General features: G+C 45.4%; 1 long non-coding RNA gene across 1 annotated transcript in view; it reads left to right on the plus strand.

Moving 5' to 3' along the window:
- Positions 1 to 6,576, plus strand: part of LOC118766911 — an 86,192-nt gene that overhangs the window by 7,504 nt on the left and 72,112 nt on the right. The window lies entirely within an intron of this gene.

Consider the following 6,576-nt stretch of genomic DNA (forward strand, 5'->3'; position numbering starts at 1 on the left):
GCTTTCTCCTAGACTGGAAACGCTAGGAGAAAAAAAGAATTTATGCGCGCAAAGTAAAATCATCAATGACTTTGCAATGAACGCTACAACTACTTGTAGTAACAGCCCTGTCACCAACACCACCACTACCAAGAACAACATAGAGACTACTACTGTTACCACCACCGCCTTCACCACCACCACCACCACCACCACCGCCGCCACCTCATCCACTACCTCAACTACCAACAACAACAACAATAACAATGACAACAAAAATAAAAATTGCGCCACCATTTCGACATCTGCTGCCACGGCTGTCTCTTCTGCCACTGACACCACCACCAACAACAAAAACAACAATAACAACAACAACAATTCCGTTCAGACCTGTTTTACTCCAACAACAAGAACTGAAGTGAATAAACAAAAGACCACCAAACAAATTGACAAAAGCTGCTCGAATACAGGGATAAATTATGAAAATAATTTTCCACCCCCCCCCCTTCCTACTTGCACAATCAAACCAAATACACCAATTTTACCAACTGCAGCCAACAACAACATCACCACCAGCAACAACAATAACAAAACAACAACAAATTTCGCCGAGGCGATTAAAGAAAAAACGACAACAGTATATTTTACTGCTCAACAAATAAAAGACACGAACATTACAATAACGGAAGTAGATGGTATAGTAAAAATAAACGTACCAGAAGAAATATTAGAAGATGAAAAAAAAAGAACAATTATTTATAAAATAATTAATAAGAAAACAAAAAGTCCAGAGAAGGCTAACACAAGCAAAATAGAAAAATGCTTGAAACCCATCTGGAACTACAAAGACTATGTGACCTGGTGGAACAAGTTCGCACACAAACAAGTGGTCTTCCACACTGAAGAGTTAGCAAGACGTTTCTCAACGCTAACTCTTCATTCAGATGAACTGACATTAATACCAAGCTATCGTGGACAGAAAGTGACTAAGATCACTTTAAACAATGTCCCATAGCTAATAATCTATGGCTAATAATCTATGGCTAATAATCTATGGCTAGTAAAGGCCTTATGTGTGAAAATGAAAGATTTCACAATTTTAGAAACCACGGTCACGGAGCACAAAAACTGGGTGGGAAAAAAAGTAGAATTTCTACTACATATAAACCAAGAAGACACAAAGAAAATACCCACCCAGATATGTGTATCAGAAGACCACAAGTTGTATGTGGTCGTCGATGGCAGAAGACCACGTTGCTACATATGCGGCAGTGAGAAACACCTAAAAAAAGACTGCAAATCTGCCGCAAGAAAACAACAGCAACAACAACAGCAGCCGGAAAAAACAAATAAACCAGGTTTACTACCCACACCACGTTTTGCACGAACAGGACTAATCACAGAAAACCAACAAAAAACAAACCTCACCACCAACCAACAACCACACCAACTGCACCAAGAACAGAAGCAACATCACCAACAACAACAACCAAGAATAAACCAACTCCCAAACCAAGGACATCTGCCAAAAAGACACTCATCGAAAATGAAGAAACAATTACTACTCCAAATCCCCACAAAATTGACACCCCAAACAACACAACAATACCTACAATCACTCAAACACAAAATACCCACACCCCACCTCCAAAACCGCATACACCACAACCAAACGCTCACCAACCAACACCAACAACAAAATCAACACAGTCTACAATAGACCCCAATATTTTCCCTCTTCCAAGCTCTGATTCTTCTGATTTGTCATTAGACGAAGAAGACACAGAAGATTGGCAAATAGCCACAGGGGGGAGAAGAAAAAGGGGAAAAAAAGAAAAGAAAAGATAACAAACAAAGCAGGAAGATACACCACTCCCGAAACAAAAACATCCACAGAAAACAAACACATCAACACAAACACACCATCATCAAACCCCCCAACAATGTTGACAGCCATAAACACAAACAACCACGACCTAATGGAACACATTAGGTCAAACACCAACATAACCGAAAACGACATAAAAACAAGTAACCACCCACGCACAACACCACCACAACACATTAAAATAATACACGTAACACAGAACACATACAGCACCCTGAAATCTCTTTACCCTGATGCAGTAGGGAGATTTCAAAAGTATATACAAAAGCCTCATAGAAGACCGTGAGGTGAAAAACAAAGGACTTTCGAACAACAAGTAACCTTTTCTCTCTCTCTTTCCTTTTTTGCACTTTCTTTTCGTGTGTAAAACACAATTTTATCGGAACATGCTCAGAATAGGCAGTATAAATGTACGTGGCTTGGGGTTGCCTCGGAAACAAGGCTACCTGTTAAATGACATCAAGTCACTAAATCTGAATATCATAGCCATCAGTGAGACCAGACTCCACAGCTTGCGGGCACTCCAGCACATTTTCGGTACACATTTCAACATTTATTTTTCTCCGTGTCTACCGAGAATGGGCGGAGGTGGCACCGCGGTGCTTATCCGGAAGAGTCTGGATCTCAAAGTAGGGCAAATTTCCTAGACCCGGAGGGTAGGCTGGTCGTTTTGGATGTCGATGGCAGCAATGAGTGTGCTTTTCGACTGATAGCAGTTTATGCTCCGTCCTTAACAGGCCGACCAGATTTCTTTCGACGTCTAGAGTCTTTCATGGGAACGTCTCGTCCTTTACTTTTAGTGGGGGATTGGAATGCCACCCTGGACACGCATCTAGACTACGTGGGCAGAGATAGCAATAGAAGGGGATGCAAATGCCTCAAAGACCTGCTCAGACGTTTCTAACTGTCTGACAGGTACCGACTGGACCACCCGAATGTGCCAATGTGGACATGGAGTAACCGCATCGGGTCGTCCAGATCATACTTAGATAGAGTATTCTGTAGGACAATAGATAAAAATAGTGTAGGTTGTCCACAATTTCATATAGTCAGTTACACAGATCACAAGTTTGTGACTTGTACACTTGACTTACATAAGACACATAGGCAGGGTCCTGGTTACTGGAAACTGAACGCGTCTTTTACAGCACGACAGGTTTACAGCACATTAGTTAAGAGAGCTTTGACGGGTACCATCATCAACAACAGATGGTGGTATGCCCTAAAAAAAGCAATTAAAGCAGAATCAGTCAGATACAGTAGAGCCCTAGCATTAGACCGAAATAGAATAGAGGGAGAATTAGTTAAGGTTTTAGAAGAGGCACTTAGAACTGGCATCGCGTCCAACGTGCTGGCGGCGAGATTGGCCCTCGACCAACACCTCAACGCCAAACACGAGGGATGCGTTGTCAGAGCTAGGATGCGTGCTCTGAGGAACGAAGGAGTTGGAGCCGCCCAAGAGGCCCGAGTGGTGGAGACGCAACGAGGCAACAGAGCCACCATCAAGTCTCTTATAGATGAACAGGGGCGCGAATTGCTCGAGCCTAAAAGGATGTGTGGGGCTTTTCAACAACACTTCACCCAACTGTTGGGACAAGTGGTGGGTCAGAACGCAGAGTGGACTTTAGTGCCTACCTGCATGCCTTGCCACGACTCTCAGCAAGAGAGGTGGAGTCTTGTGAAAGGCCTATCACAGCTGCGGACGTACAGGATGCGATGGTAGGCTGCGCGAGAGACAAGTCACCAGGCTTGGATGGTCTGCCCTACGAACTTTATTTTCATATGCCAGACTTGTTTGGAGGCGTCTTGGCAGCTGTCTACTGCAACTGGCAGCAAAACAGGAGTATTCCTGCTTTTGTAAAGCGAGGAGCAGTGGCACTGATTAAGAAAGACCCAAACAAGGGGGACGTCATAGATAATTTCAGGCCCATCACTCTGCTCAACGCAGATTTGAAAACTGGAACGTATACTCTTCCGCTTCTTGTGGAAGGGAAACGTTCCGATGGTTAGGCGATCCATTTGCTGTCAACACCCGCAAAATGGAGGGCTGGGCATGCCGTGGTTGATGATGCGCAGACATGCGCTGAGACTGCGACATCTCCGGCGCTTCATAGACAACGGTGAACAGGTGTGGTCGCCTTTTGTGCGGCGCGCTTTCCCGCAGCTCGTCTCCTTGGACGAACTACAGTCATGGATCAAGCAGAGACCGAGGCTAGGCGAATGGCACCGCGAGTGTCGCGTTGCTCTCAAGCAACTCTGCCGTCCGGGATCGAACTTGTGCGACTCCATCACAACAAAGGCATTCTATAGAGGATTAGAGGAGGGGAGGTGCGACGACGAACTCGGGCAGAGTCTGGTCGTCGACGAGGAACACCTGACCCACCAGTTCAGGACAACTTTCGGGCCGGGACCTATGAACAATCACCAAAGATCCCTGGCCTGGCAGTGCTATCGAGAAGCATTACCTGTTCGGGATAAGCTCTACAGACACGGTTCCAGACACACTGGACCGACTTGCCCGAGATGCGGTCAGAGCGAGGAAACCGTTCTGCACGCACTCGTGCAATGTCCAACCATTTCAGACCTGTGGGCTTATGCCGAACAGCTGCTGTCACGTGTGGGACGAATCCGCCTATCGGTCGAGTCTATCGTGAGAATTGCTCCGCCCCTTCCCTCAACCGGGAAGGCAAGGCAGTTTTCATCGTACTGGTGGCCATGGTGAAAGAATGTGTGTGGTGGACCCGAGCGAAAGGATTAGAGACAAACACTTATCTCTCTGGCCAATCGCTCATCAACTTTTTCAAGTACCACTTGAAAAGGAAGGTGAGAATGGAGAGGGAAGTTTTGTCTCGCGAAAGATTAAAAAAAAGATGGGTGAATGTTGCAAAGATGGTGCGTGCTAGAGACGAAACCATTTTGAGCATGATCCTGTAGATCGTAAAAAAAGAAAGAAAGAGAGCATTTTGATCTCATGTGGTTATTTCCTCCCTGACTGAGGTTCCCGTGGTCTTTTCTGTAGGCTTTTCTTCCCACGGATGAACCCAATCTTGTTATATCAATGTTATCTATCTATCTAAATACCTGACCCGCCTGTTTGAAACGACTTTCGGGCCGGGACCTATGGACAACTTTCAGAGATCCCTGGCCTGGCAGTGCTACCGAGAAGCGCTACCCGTTCGGGATAAGCTCTATAGGCATGGCTCGAGAAACACGGGGCCGACCTGCCCGAGATGCGGGCAGAGCGACGAAACCGCTCTGCACGCAATCGTGCAGTGTCCAACAATCTCCGACCTGTGGGCTTATGTCGAACGACTGCTGTCACGTGTGGGACGTGTCGGTTTATCAGCCGAGTCTATCGTTAATATCGTCACGCCTCCTTCCTTCAAACGGGAAGGAAGAGCTATTTTTATCATACTTGTGGCTATGGCGAAAGAATGTATCTGGTGGACGCGCCTGAAAGGATTAGAAACAAACACTTTCCTCTCTGGTCAATCTCTCATCAACTTCTTATCACTTGAAGGGGAAAGTGAGAGTAGAGAGGCAAGTTTTGTCTAGTGAATCTTTTAAAAAAAGATGGGTGAATGTAGCAAGGATGGCACGTATGGATGACGAAGCCACCTTGACTATGATTCTATGAACCGTAAAAATTAATACAGAGAGTTGCTTATTTGCAAAAAAAAAAAAAAAAATGAAATATAACATGTGACTTCATTGACCGAGGTTACCGTGGTCTTTTCCGTAGGCTTTTCTTTCCACGGGTAAACCTCACCTGTCCTCCCCTTTACACTTCATATTGACATTTCTGTGATAACGATCCCTATTGATCCAATTTCCCCCCCTTTTTTTCTTTTATCCCCTCCTTTTTTGTTCTCTTTTTTTCCATTTAAGATCCCTTTTGATCGAAAACCAAACCCCCTTCTTTTACCCCCAAAAGAAAAGCTCTACCTTGTAATTTTGTCCTGTCTGTGTGCAGCCCTGTGTGGCTAATAAAGAAACATCTATCTATCTATCTATCTATCTATATATCTATCTATCTATCTATCTATCTATCTATCTATCTATCTATCTATCTATCTGTCTGTCTGTCTGTCTGTCTATCTGTCTGTCTATCTGTCTGTCTGTCTATCTATCTATCTATCTATCTATCTATCTATCTATCTATCTATCTGTCTGTCTATCTGTCTATCTGTCTGTCAATCTACCTATCTATCTATCTATCTATCTATCTATCTATCTATCTATCTATCTATCTATCTATCTATCTATCTCAGGCTCTTCGTAGACGACGGTGAACAGGTGTGGTCGCCGTTTGTGAGGCACGCTTTCCCGCAGCTCGTCTCCATGACCGAACTACAGTCGTGGATCAAAAAGAGGCAGAGGAAGGGCGAATGGCACCGCGAGTGTCGCGTTGCTCTCAAGCAACTCTGCCGTCCTGGGTCAACCTTGAGTGACTTCCACACAACCAAAGCATTCTATAGGGAATTAGTGGAGGGGAGGTACGACGACGAGCTCGGGGCGAACCTGGACGTCGACGAGGAGTACCTGACCCGCCTGTTCAGGACGACTTTCGGGCCAGGGCCCATGGACAACTTCCAGAGATCCCTGGCCTGGCAGTGCTACCGAGAAGCGCTACCCGTTCGGGATAAGCTCTACAGACACGGCTCGAGAAACACGGGGCCGACCTGCCCGAGATGCGGTCAGAGAGACGA

This window comes from Octopus sinensis, linkage group LG18 (assembly GCF_006345805.1).
Source record: "Octopus sinensis linkage group LG18, ASM634580v1, whole genome shotgun sequence".
NCBI lineage: Eukaryota > Metazoa > Mollusca > Cephalopoda > Octopoda > Octopodidae > Octopus > Octopus sinensis.